The following is a 20,063-nucleotide window of genomic DNA, read 5'->3' on the forward strand; positions in this document are numbered from 1 at the left end:
GTTTTCTGCTGCCCTTGAAACTAGGACTAGGGACAATGGGTTCAGATTACAGGAAAGGCAATTCTACCTGAACATTAGGGAGAACTTCCTGACCATACGAGCTGTTCAACAGTGGAACTCTCTGCCTTGGAAACTTTTCCTGGAAACTTTTAGACAGAGGCTGGATGGCCATCTGTCAGGGATACTTTGATTATGCTTTTCCTGCATGGCAGTGGTTTGGACTAGGTGGCACTTATGGTCTTTTCCAACTCTATGTTTCTATGAAACAACAAAAACATTACAAGATCAGCTCTCATTCATATTGTTTAAGATGTGGAAAAGGATGCAGAGGTTTTTGCACCATATAATGGTTAATTTCACTGGACAATAGGATGGAAGCAAAGCAATTTCTCTCTTCCTTGAAATCTAGAGTAGGAAGATTTTTTACATCCATTTGAGTGTAGTAATGGTAGTGGTGGTAGTAGTTGCTTCTGACTTATGGCAAACTGAGGTAAAACTATCATGGAGTTTTCTGGGGCTTAGAGTATGTGACTTGCCCAAGGTCACCCAGTGGATTCCATGGCTGCATGAGAAATTGAACCCTAGCCCCCAGAGTCATAGTTTTAACATTCAAACCACTTTGCCACACTAGCTGCCCTAAGAAAAACCAATTGCAGGATTTTCTTGTCAGAATTTGTGCAGAGGAAAGTTATCCTTGTCTTCCTCTGAGGCTGCGAGAGTGTGTACAACCATTAAACAACAGATACATGGAATTCAAAAGTATATTCTAAGATGTGAGCCTGGAGTGCAGTAAAATCATCTTCAGCCTAGCAGTGACTAGACTGGTTAAACTAGCAACATAGATGAACGCAGAAAGGAAATATTCCTCAAGTAAGAAAGCATTGCTTTCTTACTTGAAGAAAACCACCTAGTGGATTTCCATGGCTGGAGGAGCCAAAATACCCTGATAAGGAAAAGTTTTGTCATTACCTTTTGCTCTCTGAGTTTTTACTTTAAATGTTGTTGCTGTTGTTGTTGTTATGCCATGTCTCCATGCTGTTGAAGAGCACGGCAAGTTACACAGCAGTCCAGAAAAACAAGAGATTAAATAATGTTCAAGTCTATAACCGAGTTAAGTAATTGGATTTAATTCAGTTTAGCCCCATTAATGTTAATGGGATTCAGGTTGGCTTATGAGTAAACTGTGGGGTGAGAAAGTAAAGACTGACTAATTTATGTCAATGCGGGGCCAATACTAGCATTCCCCAATCATCTTCCCTTAAACAAGTGCTCACCCTGCTTTAAATGTAAATTGCAACGAAAGTGATAGTTTTGGTGCAACAAGGCTTAGTCATATTTGTGACCTGGGGCCAAAGAGAAAAAAAGAAAAGGGAAATGACATCATTCTTCCTGGCAATGTGTAACTGCCACTTTTAAGTTCTATATGTTTTCGTTCTTCTACAACACTGTAATGAATATGCTTTGAAGGTGTTTCTCATTCTATCACCACAACCCCTTTCAGGTTTTTCAATTCCCTCTAAGCTTAGCTGCAATCTGCATAATTGAAGGTACAGAAGGAGATAGATCAGTGGTTCTCAACCTTCCGAATGCTGTGACCCCTTAATGCAGCTCCTCATGTTCTGGTGACTCCTAACCACAACATTATTTTTGTTGCAACTTCATAACTGTAATGTTGCTAATGTTATGAATCCTATATAAATGAATGTATTTTCATTCACTGGACCAAATTTGGCACAAATACCCAATACACCCCAATTTGAATACTGGTGAGGTTGAGGGGAGGGATTGATTTTGTCATTTGGGGATTGTAATTGCTGAAATTTATAGTTCAACTAAAATCAAAGAGCATTCTGAACTCCACCAACGATGCAGTTGAACTGGACTTGGCACACATAACTCTCATGAACAACAGAAAATACTGGGTTTGGTGGGCATTGACCTTGAGTTTGGGAGCTGTAAGTTCACCTACATCCAGAGAGCACTGTGAACTCAAATAATGATGTATCTGGACAAAACTTGGCATGAATACTCAATATTCCCAAATGTGAACACTGGTGGAGTTTGGAGAAAATAGACCTTGACATTTGGGGGTTGTCATTGCTGGGATGTATAGTTCACCTGCAATCAAAGAGCATTCTGAACCCCACCAATGTTACAATTCGACCAAACTTCCCACACAGAACCCTGTGACCATCAGAATACTGTGTTTTCTGATGGTCTTTGGCGACCCCTCTGACACCTCCTCACAACCCCCCCAGGGGTCTCGACCCCCAGGTTGAGAAACACTGAGATCGATATTCCCAGCAGCAATACACCATTGTGAGCCATTATTGTTGTATGGTAAAGTAAACATTTTAGCGGGCAAGGATTTCCCCTGGTCAGATCATTCAGATCCATATGCTCTACAAATTATCCACTCTTGGGTGTGGTTTCCTGACTTTAAGATAACTCCCACAGATCCTGATTGCAATGCTGTTATATTCTACTTTAACTAGCATGGCAATGTCATATGGAATCCTGGGGTTTGCAGTTCAGAGAGGATATTTATAATTCTCTGCCAGAGAGCTTTAGTCAGTGCCTACACATTCAGAAGGAGCTCCTTCCAACATCTGCTCATGCCCAGGCGTGATCTGCTGGGAGCCCTTGGGACTAAGATAATGCATTCAACGAAACATCTTCAAACTGCAGACCTTCAAGTGATTTAGACTTGCGGCCCCACAATTCCTGGCTAGGGCTTCTGGGAGTTGGCCCAAACACTAAAAGGGCTGTAGTTGAAGAAGCCTGATAGGAGAACTCCCATCTGTGGCTGCCTGGTCCTGGCAGGTTGCTGATGTGGCTGAGAAGAGTCTTTATGTTTGCATTGCATGTGTGGCTCTTGGACCACACATGGAAGAGGAGTGAGCAAGGCTACTGTCAACTTGTGTGGTCCCTTAGGATTTTGTACACTATCTGGACAATGTTTGCCTGAAAGCCACGTGGCAGAGTTGGATGAAGATCCCATGTAGATCAAACATCAGACCTCTGAACCAAGCTGCTTCATACAAAAGCATGCAATCACAGCTCTATAGTGTGTAGTGTTAAACTCCCAGGACAACATTCTTTGATTCCTGGGAATTGAAGAAAACAAAGGGGTATTGATTTGTGCATTGGAGTACAACTCTACAGACCAGAGTTCGATACTGCACTTGACCATGAAAATCCACTAACTATGTTATCCCATGAGCCAGGCAAAGTGTCTCTCTTCACCAAAGAAAGAGAGGGGCAGCAGGGTGAATCCATCATACTGCTCCCTTGTGACAATGATTTTCCCATCACATTTGGGAAGCATTGCCCAAGTGCCGAACACAGACAGGGTTCTGTGTTGGGAGGGAAGTGTTGTATGATGCTTCCACTCCCATTGTGAATGGGGCCTTTGTTGGAAGTCCAGTGACATCATGGGATGGGGCAGAGTACCCATCAGTCGCTGGACTGGTGAGGAAACGTCCTAGGAGACTGCATGGGACAGAAGGGAGAGATGGAGCTTTTCCTCTGCTCCTCTCCTAGCTTCCTGAGTGCTCAGTAACTGTTGCAGCGGGGAACAATCACACCAATGGGAAGGGGGGTCCTCATAGGGTGGCTGTCTAGTGGCATCAAACTGTATTCAGTGTGGCTGGGCAGTCAGGACACGCTGCCACCTCTAAGGCGGTTCAAAGAATCCCAATCAATTCCACATTACTGTTCACTGTAAAACGGCCCACTATATGAAAACATATACTGCTTTCATTTCATTACCTTTCTTGTGTACTGAGATCTTTTCAACCAAATTCAAACATGGCAGCCATTGCACCATTTATATCCCCCTTGGACACTCTAATGCACTGAAACATATTACAGGATGAGTGTCCCGTATCTGGAAATACAAAACCTGAAGTGATCCAAATTCCAAAATTGTCCATGTGGGTGGTGGAGCTAATGCCAGATTTGTTTTCTTATGGTTCAATGTGCCCGAACTTTGTTTCATGTGCAAAATTACTAAACATACTGTACACAGGCATGTAGCCGGGGGGGGGGGGGGGGTGAGGGGCTTCAGCCCCCCCCCCTCGAAATTCTCATGGTGGTTCGCGAAAAGGCCTTACTGGTGCATTATTTAAACTGTTATGTTTATTCATATCATGATCTGATCACCATACTCAATATATCACATATGCATGGGGGTATTGGGGTAATGATACAAAAGGTTTGCTAGGCTAGACCCTCTTTCACTCAGACTCAGCCCCCCCCCCCCCAAAATCCTGGCTACGGGCCTGACTGTACATAGAATTATCCTCAGACTATGCATACAAGGTGTATAAAGGAATTTTGTGTTTGGACTGGGATCCTATCTCCAAGTTATCTCATTATGTATATGTTATCTTGTTGTGTATAGTATTCAAAAACAAATCCAAAACACAGAATACTTCTGGTCCCAAGCATTTCAGATTAGAGATGCTCAACCTATAATTTCTATTTTTATTATGGTCCCCTTCAGATTTTATTAATTTGTTACATGTCACTAATATTGTGGATGGTGAAATAGAAATAGAGAGTACATAGTCTAATGGCCAAATTGAATGAAGTTTTAATGGATTTATGACTGGGTTCTGAAACCACCTTTCCACACCATCTAAAACAATTGTCCAGAGATAATGAATCACAACATTTCATGGACAAAGAAATGTTCTGTGCAAACTCAGCATTTAATTTTTTTGCAGTGATTGTCATAGAATGTATAGTTGTAGTCAGACAGGTTCCAAGCTTAGACTTCTAAGGAAGGAATCTAGACACCCGTGTAATTATTAGACCATTGAGTAATAGCATACTTTACCATAAATGGGCATTCCTTAGTACTAAAAAAACAGTCAAATTCTTAAGTAAACAGCTATTCATCCAGACAAAGCAATATGAAGAAGACAAAACAAGTAATGCCACATCCCACTCTGTTGACTATGTAGTATCTTTTCACAATTCACTTAAATATGAACTGGTTTTTCATTTCTTGGTACAGAGAAGAGGATTTCCAACACAAATCATACAAAGGCACTTCCAGGCTTTAAAGAAATAACTAGGAAATATGTATATTCAGTTCTGGGTGCAGTGAGTTAGTCTGAACTACCAGGAACTCACTATCTTGTAGTTCCTGTGCTAAAACGGGCATTTAAATCATTGAGGTGGGGGGGGGGGGGAGAATGATAAACTAGAAAACTCAAGATATAACAGGAAACAAGATTTGCAAACATGTATGGAATACAGTTTTTGCTGGTGTTCTTCTTTTACTGTTTTTTTTAAAAAAAACTTGCAAGAAGAAAGCAAACATGCACAAAGAAATGTGCACAGGTTCCCCATGCCTCTTCCCTACTAACACCTAAAAAGTACATTTCAGCTCCATTAAACTCTAAAAGGGTTTTATGGGGCACTTCATTGGGAGTTGGGCACCACCCATATTGTACACAGAGCTTGGAGTCAGGAATGTATGCACATTCCTGCATTAATGCCACTTCGGCCAGCTAGCCCTTTTTCCTTCCTTTCTCCTTTCTTTCTTTCTTTCTCTTTCTTTTGCAGAGCAGCATAAGAACTTAACAGATATCCAGCTCGGTTCAATGCCCTGAAAGTTTGTTCCAAGTAGGGAGTACGGAACAATTTCAGGATGCAACTGTCACTGAATAAAACTGACAGCTGATCATTACAGCTGTAGAAACAATACCTTTAGGGCACTTATCAACAAACAAAAGAGCTCAATGTGTTATTGAAGGCTTTCATGGCCGGAATCACTGAGTTGTGAATTTTCTGGGCTGTATGGCCATGTTCCAGAAGCATTCTCTCCTGATGTTTTGCCCACAGCTGTGGATAAGTCTACATAGGGACCACCAAACACAGCATTGCCCAGACATGAATCAAGGGATATGAAAGGCACTGCAGACTACGTCAACCAGAAAAATTAGTCATAGCAGAGCACCTGATGAACCAACATGGGCACAACATATTATCTGAGAACACAGAAAAGCTGTCCACTCTTGACAACCACCATGTCAGAGAAGCCACTGAAATCCACAAGCATGTGGACAATTTCAACAGAAAGGAAGAAAGCATGGAAATGAACAAAATCTGGGTAAACTTATTTAAAAACTCTAAAATCAGGATAGAAAAAAAACAATACTCAGAAAACAGGGGAATTCCAGACAGGAAACAATCAGGACCGGCTAACACCTCCGAAGAAAGAATCCTCCCAGGCAGGAAGCAGACAGGCTTTGAAGGTGCGAGGCCATTAAATGCTATAAAAGGTGGCCACATTCACACATGCATCAAAAAGACAAGAGTTCTTTCTCCCACCCTGGACATTCCACAGATATATAAACCCCACTTGCTTAGTTTCCAACAGACCTCACAACCTATGAGGATGCCTGCCATAGATGTGGGTGAAACATCAGGAGAGAATGTTTCTTGAACATGGCCATACAGCCCAAAAAACTCACAGCAAGCCAGACAGAAGAGCTCCTACTCTTATGCAAACTTTGCCCAACCAACCTAATTAGAGCCAAATAATTAAGGCCAAAAATATTTCATCCAATTGTTTCAATCTACATGGAAAATCAGTACTACCAATGTGCCATGCTATATGTCCCATTATGTTTCTATAATATTGTAATCACAAATGGATTACTGTATGCAGTCATAGCTGCTCTGTTTCAGGATAAGACAACGGAATCATGCCTCTGGATGGAAACTGTCTTTTGTTGGACAGAAAGCTTGGAAAGTACTGTGAACTGTTAAGAACCATTTTTTAAAAATCAATTCTCAGAAACCTCCAGCCAATATGACTATGCTTACTGGATACTGGGATTTGTGGTAAAAAGTGATTTTTGCAAGCTCTGGCTTGAGTTCTTTCAGCAACACCGATATCTACCATAGATTTCTAAATTTCCGTTATTGAAAAGAGGGTTGGACTAAAGGTAATAGAAAACTCTTGCTCAGGCCCCTTCCACACAGCTGAATAAAATCCCACATTTTCTGCTTTGAACTGGAATATATGGCAGTGCGGACGCAGATAACTCAGTTTAAAGCAGATATTGTGGGATTTTCTGCCTTGATATTCTGTGCTATATGGCTGTGCTGAAGCAACCTCTGTGCTTCTTGCACATATCATAGTTTATGACAGCGTTTCTCAACCTGGTGATCGGGACCCCTGGGGGAAGGTCACCAGGGGAAAACACAGTATTTTCTATTGGTCATGGGGGTTCTCTGTGGGAAATTTGGCCCAATTCTATAGTTGGCAGAGTTCAGAATGCTCTTTGATTATAAATGAACTATAAATCCCAGCAACGATTACTCCCAAATGTCAAGATTTATTTTCCCCAAACTCCACCAGTGTTCACATTTGGGCATATTGAGTATTTGCGCCAAGTTTGGTCCAGATCCATCTTAATTTGTGTCCACAGTGCTCTCTGGATGTAGGTGAACTACAACTTTAAAACTCAAGGTCAATGCCCTACAAAACCTTCGAGTATTTTCTGTTGGTGGTGGGAGTTATGTGTGCCAAGTTTGTTTCCGTTTTGTCATTGGTGGAATTCAGAATGCTCTTTGGTTGAAGGTGAACTATAAATCCCAGCAAATAAAACTCCCAAATTACAAAATCAATCCCCCCTCCAATCCCATCAGTATTCAAATTTGGCCACATCAGATATCTGTGCAAAATTTGGTCGAGTGAATGAAAATATATCCTGCATATCAGATATTTACATTAAAATTCATAACAGTAGCAAAATTACAATTATGAAATAGCAATGAAAATAATTTTTATAGTTGGGGGTCACCACAACATGAGAAACTGTATTAAGTGGTTGCAGCATTAGGAAGGTTGAGAACCACTGGTTTATGAGAAGGCCGGAAGTCAGGCCCCTAAAGTTTATCAGCCTAAAACAAACACACCCATATTGCTCTGAGTCACCCTTCCGACAACGTAGTTCCTGAATCAACCAGAAGCGTGCGGATCAAATGTATTGGCTGCAGCTCTCATTCAAAAAAAGGAGCGGCACACACACTCTGAAGATGTTTGAGGCAGAAGCAGTTTTCTGACTGAAGAGTCCCACATTAGAACTCTCATGTTTCATATTGAGTTGAGACACTGACCAATATTCCAGTGACACAAATAAGAGAAGTCACATCACACAACCCATAAGAAAACAATGCCACACACACCTAGATTCCAAGCATGCTTCTTTTGGGAGCCAGGACATCTGCACTCAAAAGGTTTTGCTTACTTCTATATATCTGAAAACCAACATGTAAACTAGTCTTACAGACAATTTGATCACCAACTCCCAGAATTCCTGACAACTGGCTATGTTGGCTTGGGCTTCTGGGAGCTGAAGTCCAAAAACCTGGCAATCAAGGTTTGGGAACTCCTGCTGTAGAGCAGGTATGGGCAAACTTGGGCCCTCCAAGTTTGGGGCCTGAGGCAGTTAGGAATAGTGGGAGCTGAAGTCCAAAACACCTGGTGGGCCCAAGTTTGCCCATGCCTACTGTAGATGCATCCCATACAACAAATAAATTGCTGTGTGACCAACCAGGGCTGCTTCCCAAACAGTGAGTGCATCTACACTGTTGAATTAATACAGTCTAACACCACTTTGGAATCCTGGAAGATATAGTTTTACAAGGTCTGGTGCCTCACCAAGCTACAAATCCCAGTGTGACATTGCACGGAGCCCTGGCAGTCAAAGTGGTGTCAAACTGCATTCATTCTACAGTGTAGAGACTGCACCCTTGCTACTTCATCACACTAGAGGAAAAATCCACTTAAAATCCGGTTTCTTCCTCCTGCAGAATTCTGGAGTTTGTAGTTTAGGGAGGTGTCTTTAACAGCATCAGTAAACTATAAACTCTAGAGTTCTGCAGGAGGCAGAAACCGGATTTTAAGTTGATTTTTTTCTCTAGTGGATGAGGGGCCCTTCCACACAGCCCTGTACCCCAGAAAATCAAGGCAGAAAATCCCACAATATCTGCTTTGAACTGGGTTATCTGAGTCCATGCTTAGATAGTGTGGGATTGTCTGCCTTGATATTCTGGGAAATTGGGCTGTGTGGAAGGGCCCGAAGAGAACCTTCTGCTCCTACTTTTTGAAAGTTTTTCCTTCCCCGAACTGGGATTTCCCATGTACTTCTTGATTTAGATGAGGCGGCAGTTCCTGGGACTTTCCTAACTGGCAGGAGCGGGCACAGCTCTTTGGATGGGAGGGAAGGCGAGGAGGCGCTCACCTGGCTCTTGCTCTGGCTGATCCCCGGTGGTGGTGGTGGTGCTGCCGCCGCTCTCCTTTTCGGTGTCCGGCCGCCGCCCAGACTGTCCTGGCTGCAGCCTCGAGGGAGGGGTTGTTTTGTTCTCTCCTCGGGAGAAGGCGGTCCCCGAGCAACACCCAGCCGCCCGAAGCCAGGGAGGGACGGCCCCGCTTTCTGGCGCCTTCCCCCGCGGCCTCCGCCGCACAAAGGGGCTGATGTCATGCTTCCTGAGAAAGCCAGCCCGGAGGAGCGGGCAGAAAGGGGGGCATTGTATCCCCTAAGAGCTGCTCTGGGCCAGGCTGGCTGATCTAGGGCCAGCCCCAGGAGCCTGAGCCTCCAGGCATGGGCAAACTTCGGCCCTCCAGGTGCTTTGGATTTATTTATTTATTTATTTATTTATTTGCTTTTCTTCTATACCGCATATATCAGCCTTACGGCGACTCTATGCGGTTTACAGTGCGATTAATAACAATTACAATAAATAGGACATAACATACACAACATATAACAGATAATCATCTACGCCTGAGTGAAATCAGATCTCGTTCTCATAATCCTTTAGCCGTTCCTTGTTCAATAATGCCGTCATTGTAAGTTTAATTGCATTGTTGACCGAATGCCTGTTCGTAGAGCCACGTCTTGGTCCTCCTCCGGAACGCTAACAGCGAAGGGGCCTGCCTGATGTCCACGGGTAGGGCATTCCACAGCCGAGGGGCCACCACCGAGAAGGCCCTGTCTCTCGTCCCCGCCAACCGCGCTTGTGACGCTGGCGGGACCGAGAGCAGGGCCTCCCCGGACGATCTTAACGTCCTTGCCGGCTCATAGGAGGAGATGCGTTCGGAGAGGTAGGTGGGGCCGGAACCGTTTAGGGCTTTATAGGCTAAAGCCAGCACCTTGAATTGTGCCCGGTAGCGAATTGGCAGCCAGTGGAGCTGGCTCAACAGAGGGGTGGTGTGCTCCCTGAGAGCCGCTCCCGTTAACAACCTGGCTGCCGAACGCTGGACCATCTGAAGCTTCCGGGCAGTCTTCACGGGCAACCCCACGTAGAGCGCGTTGCAGTAATCTATACGGGATGTGACAAGAGCGTGGACTACCGTGGCCAAGTCAGACTTCCCAAGATACGGGCGCAGCTGGCGCACAAGTTTTAATTGTGCAAATGCTCCCCTGGAAACCGCTGAAACCTGGGGTTCCAAGCTTAGCGAAGAATCCAGGGTCACACCCAAGCTGCGAACCTGCGTCTTCAGGGGGAGTGCGACCCCGTCCAACACAGGCCATAACCCTATACCCTGTTCGGCCTTCAACTCCGACAATTCCTAACAGCCTGCTCATCTTTAAATCTCTGTCCACCATCATTCCATTTTACGTTCTTGAGTTGGGGGTATAGTAACTGCTTTGAACGTGGCCAGTCCAGTGGAGTTGATGGTGTAGGAGCATCACTTCAGTGCTGGTGGTCTGTGCTTCCAGCACGCTGGCATTTCTCCACCTGTCTTCCCAAGAGATCTGCAGGATTTTTCGGAGGCAATGCGAATGGAATTGTTCCAGGAGTTGAGGGTGACATCTGTAGGCAGTCCACGTTTCGCAGGCATATAACAGGGTTGGGAGGACACACATTTTAGACCTGCATCATTTCAGGACACAGGTATTTAGCTTTGCTTGTGAATCCGAAGTTAAACCAACCCCTTATAAGTGATACCACGCCAGCACATACATAAATTGTAATGACGAAATGTTTGGGAACACAACATCTGATGAAAACATTTCATTTATATGTATTATAAAACATATGATTTACTGCATGTTTCACGTAGACTTATAGGTTTCTGTTATGTTCACATGACACACCTACATACTGCATCCAACACACGAATACATTGTTTCTGAACCTGGAGGTCGGGACCCCTGGGGAGTCACAAGGGAGCTGTCAGAGGCGTTTCCAAAGACCATCAAAATACACAGTATTTTCTATTGGTCATGGGGTTCTGTGTGGGAAGTTTGATCCAATATTGTCGTTGGTGGGGTTCAGAACGTTCTTTGATTGTAGGTGAACTATAGTTGTAATCCCAACAATTACAACTCCCAAATGTCAGGGTCTATTTTCCCCAAACTCCGCCAGTGTTCATATTTGGGCATATTGAGTATTTGTGCCAAGTTTGGTCCAGATCCATCATTGTTTGAGTCCACAGTGCTCTCTGGATGTAGGTGAACTACAACTGTAAAACTCAAAGCCAATGCCCACCAAACCCTTCCAGTATTTTCTGTTGGTCATGGGAATCCTGTGTGCCAAGTTTGGTTCAATTCCAGCGTTGGTGGAGTTCAGAATGCTCTTTGATTGTAGGTGAACTATAAATGCTAGTACCTATAACTCCAAAATGTCCAGGCCAATTCCCCTCAAAACCCACCAGTATTCAAATTTGGGCATATCAGATATGCATACCAAGTTTGGTCCAGATCCATCATTGTTTGCATTCACAGTGCGCAACTACAACTCCCAAATGACAAAGTCCAGTGAATGAAAATACGTCTTGCATATCAGATATTTACATTACGATTCATAACAGTAGCAAAATTACAGTTATAAAATAGCAATGAAAATAATTTTATGGTTGGGGGTGACCATAACATGAGAAACTGTATTAAGGGGTCACAGCATTAGGAAGGTTGAGAAACACTACACTATAATGTGTCCCAACACAAGTTTGGAAAACTCTAGGTTGTCTCCTTGTAAGAGCTACAGACACATATATGAACTGTAATATCAAAAGATAAAATGTATTTCATGAAAGCCTTTATATTTTTTTAAGAAATATAGGATTTATTGTTTATTTCACAGAAACATAAAGATTTTCCCTTACCTTTGCGTGGCACACTTATTACACATAGCAGAATACAGTAATGTGTCCTGATTCACAGTTTGAAAAGTGCTGATCTGCACAATAGTTTAACCTTCCACTTCTGCTCCGGAAGCAAGATTGATGAAAAATGTCTAACTTTAGGGTGCATCTATGCTGTAGGACACCCTGGTGGTGCAACAGGTTAAACTGCTGAGCTGCTAAACTTGCTGACCAAAAGGTTTGCGTTTCGAATCCGGGAAGCAGGGTGAACTCCTGCGGTTAATCCCAGCTTCTGCCAACCTAGCAGTTCAAAAACATACAAATGTGAATAGATCAATAGGTACCGCTTCGGTGCGAAAATAACAGTGCTCCATGCATCATGCTGGCCACATGACCTTGGAGGTGTCTATGGACATGTCATCTCTTTGGCTTAGAAATGGAGATGAGCACCACCCCCCAGAGTTGGACATGACTGGACTTAATGTCAGAGAAAACTTTTACCTTTACTGTAGATCAGTAGTTCCCAAGCTTTTTAGACCAAAGACCACTTGACCAGGGAACATTTTGACCAGGGATCACTCTCCAATATTAGTACCAAAAGGGTTATGAATCAATTTTTAATCAACTTTGGATTTGGTTTGGTTTTTTGGGGTGATGATTCAGAAAATTGCATTGGATAAACCACATCAGCTCTTTAATACAGAACATATGCCACGTAGTAGTCGCCATCTGCTAGCCCACAGCAAACCATATTTAATAATCTAGAACTGATGTGTTAATAGTAATCTTTCATGGGCAGTTAGCTTCTCCCCTCCCATTGCCTTGACACTATAAGAGGGTTTCATGAGACCAGTCACTCTCGTTGCCACGTGGTTTCAAGGCAACAGCATAGTAATGGTGATGCCGCAGACTATATTTTCATTCTTGGGGACCACTGGTGGTCCACAGGCCACAGGTTGGGAACCACTGCTGAAGAATGAATGTAGTGTGACACTCCTTTAATTGTTATGGCTCAGTTATGTTACACACTGGCTACACACTGCAGCCAACACACTAATGTGTCCCAACACAGTTTGGAAAGCTCTGGGTTAAACCATCTCCTTGTAAGAGATACAGAAATATATTTGGATTGTAATATTGAAATTATTTTTTTGCTTGATTGATGAAAAATGTCTAACTTTAGGGTGCATCTACACTGTAGAATGAATGCAGTGTGACACCCCTTTAATTGTCATGGCTCAGTACTATGAAATCATGGAGTTTGGTGAGGAACGAGCATCCTTTGGGAGGCTAAAGGCCTTGTAAAGCTACAGTTCCTATGATCTTGTAGCAATGAGCCACTGCACTTTGTTCAATGATGATGATGATGATGATGATGATGATGATGATGATGATGATGATTATTATTATATCTTTCCTAATTATGCAATTGGACATAACAGTCCCTTGAAATCTAAAATTAAAAAAACCCTTGGGTCCAAAACTATTGTTTCTCCCAATTTGAGCAGCACAGCGGAATCATTGGTAATGGACTGAATCAAAACATGAAGATTTCTTCTCTAGATGAGATTAATATTAGGTTTATCAGAGACTGGTGCTTTCCTAAAAAATATTTGTAAATCCAACGTGCTTCAGAAAGTATTAGCAGTGGCCCCAAAACCGGTTAGTCTTAAGTCTGTTAAGCAGAGAGGAATATCGTTTGGCATAGGATGCGACTTTGGCATAGGATGCGACTCTGGAGGTTGGCATGAGGAACACAAAAATGTGTGTTACCATTCCCCAATAAGTGCTACAAGCCTCTGTGTTGACAATCATCCTTGCATTCAAATGTCTTATATAGGGTAAAGTTTTAATCATATGATAAAGCAATTTTCCTGCTTCTTGGCAGGGGATTGGACTGGATGGCACATGAGGTCTCTTCCAACTCTTTCATTCTATTATTCTAAGTTAATTCCATGCTATTTCAGGATTAATAATATTATTTCATAGTATAGTTTCATAATTTTTAATATCAGGTGAGTATTAATAGTTTGTGATGCTTACATCAGTGAACTGGGCCCCCTGGTGGTGCAGAGAGTTAAACTACCGAGCTGCTGAACTTGCTAACTGAAAGGTTGGTGATTCAAATCCCGGGAGGGGGTGAGCTCCTGCTGTTAGCCCCAGCTTCTGCCAACCTAGCAGTTCAAAAGCATGCAAATGTGAGTAGATCAATAGGTACCACTCTGGCGGGAAGGTAACTGTGCTCCATGCAGTCATGCTGGCCACGTGACCTTGGAGGTGTCTATGGACAACATCAGCTCTTCAGCTTAGAAATGGAGATGAGCACCCTGTAGTCAGACATGACTAGACTTAATGTCAGGGGAAACTTTTACCTTTACTATATAAGTGAAATTGCTGGCAGCAATTATCAAAACCACCTCTGACAAATGCCTCTGGTGCCACTGTTCCTATTTTCTAGGGATGCATCTACACTTAGTCCCCTTGTGGGAGAAGGGTGGGGTAGAAATGAAGGAAATAATTAGAATTAATGCAGTTTGATGCCACTTTAACTGTCATGGCTCAATGCTAGGGAATCCTGAGATTTGTAATTTGGTGAGCGCCAGCACTCTTTGGCAGAGAAGGCTATGAAACTTGCAAAAATACTGCTCCCATAATTCCATAATATTGAGCCATGGCAGTTAAAGTGGTGTCAAAATTCATTAATTCCACACCATAGATGTATCCTAAAGTTGCAAAACTAATTCTGTGTACCAATAGGAAAGACATATAGACAGTAGGCTCACATATTACACAAGGGATCTATGTAATATGATTTTCATGTCTAATCTGAACTCATATTTTAGTATCCTGAATTGAGCAGTGTCTTGGACTTCTTGCTAAAGCATACTGTATAACCATGCAGGAGGGCCTAGCAATACTTAGAGAACTGTTCTCCCTAGGCCTCTAGTGCAATTCTGTGGTCAACTTCTGGCAAAAAATGACCATAGAATTAAAATGGAGACCTAGAGAGATCACTCTGAACATTTCTAACTCTTCCTGTGTTTATTCTATGCTATTCAAAGCTCTTCACACATAACTGAAACCATGTTCAATGAGCTCATGTAATGTGGGTCTATTTTACAGATACAGAAGCAAGGAAAGAAAGGTGCAATCTTATATACTTTGGAATAAGCCCCATCACACTGATGGGATTTACTTCTAAATGAACATGTATAAGATTACACTCTAAGAAGCATATTATTCTATTTCTAAATTGATTGTGTTTACTGATCTCTTAGATTTTCTTTGTGCTTTGTAAACAGGGGCAGGATGATATGTTGTCATAAGTAATGCCACATATAAGTTATCACTTGGTTTATTGTCATGAGATTTATGTTGTTTGTTAGATTTACTACTGATGTTTATTTTGTTATCAGAATTGGATAAAACAAAAGGAAAGAAAAAAAATAAGGATATAAAATTAGGAAATACACATCAAATTTCAAGTACTATTTGGCTGAAGAAAGTAGCACGAAACCTTTGTTGTTGTGGTTGTTGTCTGAGACTGGCAAATTCGTAAGTGTACAGTTGCTTCTGTCTTTCTAATTTTGGACAAGTCTCAAGAGAGCACTTGCCACCTAGTGTTTAAACTGTGTATTACTTTGAGGAAAGGATAATAGGTATCTGATACGGCTGGGCGGTTTCATTTCGTAATTTCGTAATTCGTTAAAAATTCGTTATTTTTTTGATAACGAAGCGATATTGAACCATTCAGGAGTAACTGAAAAATGAAACGAATTTTTCCAATTCGTTTCGTAATTGTTTCGTAATTGTTTCGTTATTGATTCGTTATTGATTTGTAAATGTTTCGTTATTATTTCCGCATGTCTGGTGCAAGTTTTAGGGTTGCTGTTTGTTTTCTCAGTGAAAAAAATATAATTATCACACCAACAGTCAACAACAGAGGGAGAGGGAAGCTTCAGAAGTTTTTTTAGCGTATTGCGCGATCGCGGCCGCCATTAACGAATCGATTCGTAATTGTTTCGTAATTGTTTTATGATTTCCGAAATTTCATAAATATCGAACTTTTTTTAAGGAAAATTTCGGAATTCTTTTAAATAACGAAACGCAAAAACCCCCTAAAAACGAATCGAGTTTAGAAACAAATTTTTCCGTGTTTGGACAGCCCTAGTACCTGAGAAATTCAGTAATTATAAAACAACCTATCAAAATTATGTTCAGTGTCACACAAACTTTATGGATGAATCTTTATATTGTGGTGATTCAGTTTCAGAGGTTATGTCCATAAAAAGAAAAAAATGCTTGAGACCAAATAGTTTTACTTTGAATTTTTAAAAGGTCGGTTCTTTTAAAATCAGGTTCAGTGCTAAGTGAAGTCTGCGTATTCAGAAAATAAGGGTTTATCTTTACATTAAAAATGGGTGTCTTTGTGTCAGCAAAATATGATGAGTGCAGGTTTACTATCTAGTTCTTAGTGTGAAGTCACCTATGCCCAAAAAAAGGAGACAATAAATATTCCAGTGAGGAAGTATTAAGCAAGCATTTGCAGTTTAACAAAACAGCCAAAAAGACATGTGACAGATGTGAAAGAGTTACTCACATTAGATATCTGGCTAATAAATGCCTCTAAAATGCTGTAAAGAATAAGAGAACTCTAATTATTCAGTAAATAGAAATGTATTAACTAGATAAATAAGTGCCAGTTATAGGAGTATCAGTATATAACAGATATTGACATTTTGCAATCTCTGTGTATTTCATTTATTTATTTATTATTTATTTATTAATGCGCTTGTATACCGCTAATATCTCAGCCTAAGTCGGCGACTCATTGCGGTTTACAACACTTTAAAAAAAACCAGTATTCAGTTTAAAAGCATAAAACACATATACAATACAAATTATTGGGCCACCAATAACAATCCCATGCATCTCGTAACTGGAATCGCAATCCAAAATTCATCGTCCATGATTACCAATCCTTTATCCACAGAAGATATAAAATGTGTGATTTCTTAAACTGAATGTTGTAATTGGTTGTGGATTTTGATACTTGTTTGATATTACAATGTTGTTTTAGTTTGTTTTATATTGTTATGTATTTTAATGTGTCACATTTTAATTGTTTTGATTGGGCTTGACCCCATGTCAACCACCCTGAGTCCCTTTGGGAGTTGGAGGAGGGGTACAAAAATAAAGTTATTACTACTACTACTACTACTACTAATAATAATAATAATGTCAAACTCATTTCCATTGTGGGCCATATCAGCCTTATGGTCGCTTTCAAATGGCTGTTTAATCGATGGATGGAAATTCTGTGGATACAGAGGCCCAACTACATATATATATTACATAGTGGTTGGTGCTTTTTAGTTTTTACTCAGTTTGGATCCCCTGATGTTATTGAATGATAACTCTCATCACTTTTGATTATTTGCCATCAGGCCCATAGCCAGGATTTCAATTCGGGGGGGGGGGGTGAGTCTGAGTGAAAGAGGGTCTACCCTAGCAAACCTTTCATATCGTTACCCCCAAACCCCCATGCATATGGGATATATTGAGTATGGTGATCAGATCATGATATGAATAAACATAACAGTTTAAATAATGCACCAGTAAGGCCTTTTCGTGAACCACCATGAGAATTTTGGGGGGGGGGGGCTGAAGCCCCCCAAGCCCCCTCCTCCGGCTACATGCCTGTTTGCCATGCAGACTGGGGATAATCAGAACTGCTAGCCAGAAGCACTTGTGGCTCTGAAGTTGGGGAAAGCTTAAAGGACCTTTTAAAATCAGACATCATACCACAAGCCTAGAATCAAAATTCAAACCCCAGTGTCCTGAATAAACAGAACAAACTGCAGCGTTTCATACACTACTGTATCACAACTCCCATCAGCTCTAGTCATGGTGTCTAATGATGAGGAATGCAGGAGTTGTAGTCCAGCATCTGGAGGGCCACATAAAATGACATGGTAGGCAGGATTCAGTCCATGGACCTTAAGTTTGATACATGTGACTCACATGTAAAGCAAACTATGGACCCAAACTATGAGAAGATGAGTAGTCTGTTTCTCAATTTTAAGAAGGCTACATGATGATTAAGCTGCACGGTAATTCTCCCATGTTATAATAACCTGAGGTTCCAAGACTTAGGACTGTGCAAGTGGATACTAAAAATGTTTGTTTGAATTACTGGTATATCATAGTTCAAGAATTGACAATAGGAATCTTCAAACAGATGCAATTTATCTGAAAATGACAAAAAACCACCAGCTCCTCAGTCTAAATAAGACAGGGGTGGGGAATCACATCTGCTCATCTGCTTCGAGATCTGTATTGGAAGACCAGTCATCTAGACTAGATTGCGACAGAATGGTCCATTTACAACCTGCAGAATTACTTCTTTGAAATAAAAACTATGCTCTGCATGGTGCCATAAGACAAATGCCCCATCTACACTTTTATATAATATAGTTTCATAATGCAGTTTAACTGCATTGAACTGTGATATATGAGTCTACACTGCCATTTATTTATTTATTTACCCTATTTATAGCCTGCCTTTCTCTACCCCAAGGAGGACTCAAAGTGGCTTACATATGGCAATTATTCAATGTCTTAAACACATAATTGTTAAACTGTATTATAAAGCTGTATTATAATGCAATGTAGATGGGGACAAAGTTCAACAAAGACCTGTAGAAAGCAGCTGGGAGTACTTCATGAGTTGCACCAGTAAGACAGAGTAGCTGGTTAACAAATGGCAAAATGGAAGAGAGGATCAGCAGGACCAGGGACAGCACCAATTTTACACAAATAAAGCAAAGTGTTGACATGACTGTCCTCCTGCCTCTATAGCAGTGGTTCCCAACCTTTGGTCCTCCAGGTGTTTTGGACTTCAACTCCAAGAAATCCCAGCCATCCTGCCAGCTGTTAGGAATTGTGGGAGCTGAAGTCCAAAACACCAAAGGTTGCGAATCACTGCTCTATGGTCTGAAGTGGGAGCTTGAGGTTGTGATGTTAATGCAGAAAATAGTGTTAATTCCTTACTAGAAAGGGCTGAGCCACAGTCAGAATCCAGATATACACCTCTTTCCTCAACAAGATATGTGAATTATTTCCCCACAGAACTCTTGAGTTTGTTTGGCTTGGGCACTGGGAGACCTCTTAGTCATTCTTCTGCTTTAAGGTTGCTGTCCAAAATGTAGTTCATGACAACCGGGATCATCCATAGAGCCTTGCGGCATTTCAAGGAGTGAATCACACATAGGCATTTGCACTTTCTGATTCAGAATTCACATGATGTTCAATCACGTCAGCTGTCATTCCTATTCTAATCAGCACTATTTTCATTCCAGAATCACTCCGGATATTCTTTTATGAGCTGCTGCACTTTCAATGGTCCAATGTTTTATCTATGTTGTATTAAAATCGATTTACAGTAATTGTCTTACACTGTCAATTTAGTTATTAAATTCTGAAACAAATGCCAAATTGCCCACAAGATGGGGCCAATGAGTAATAGGAACACAGATAACATTTAAACGGCTGGACAGCTATGAAACTCATAGGATCTCCAAAGGTTGACTGGCTAATTGAAGGCACATACACAAAACCAGTGCTTAAAATGTTATTTTACAAATATAATTAATTATAGTTATCATTCCAAGGTCCACAAAATAGTTTACTGTTATAGCTATGACATTTAATATAATGATTTATTCTCTCATACTTCAAATTTATTATTTTTTTTTATTTTTTAACATTTTGGATTATCTATTATTTTAATTCTGTGTTTTTTTTACTTGAGTGACAGTTGGAGTTTTTGTTTAGGAATCTACAGACTTACTAAGAAAATGCAACAAATGCTACATTCAGCAAAGGACAAGAGGGATCCTCTCACCTCTGCAGGAGTCGACTGTATACCATGCAGCTGTGGATA

The 20,063-nt window shown here is 41.3% G+C and overlaps 1 protein-coding gene across 1 annotated transcript in view; it reads right to left on the minus strand.

The window, feature by feature from the left end:
• The window catches only part of CSRP1 (cysteine and glycine rich protein 1), a 32,093-nt gene extending 22,658 nt beyond the window's left edge, over positions 1-9,435 (minus strand). The window contains exon 1 of the mRNA XM_060772540.2: positions 9,270-9,435. The gene's annotated coding sequence lies outside the window, so the exon portion shown is untranslated. The remainder of the gene's footprint in view (positions 1-9,269) is intronic.
• Between the last annotated feature and the right edge of the window lie 10,628 nt (positions 9,436-20,063).

Source organism: Anolis sagrei, chromosome 4 (assembly GCF_037176765.1).
Source record: "Anolis sagrei isolate rAnoSag1 chromosome 4, rAnoSag1.mat, whole genome shotgun sequence".
Taxonomy (NCBI): Eukaryota; Metazoa; Chordata; class Lepidosauria; order Squamata; family Dactyloidae; genus Anolis; species Anolis sagrei.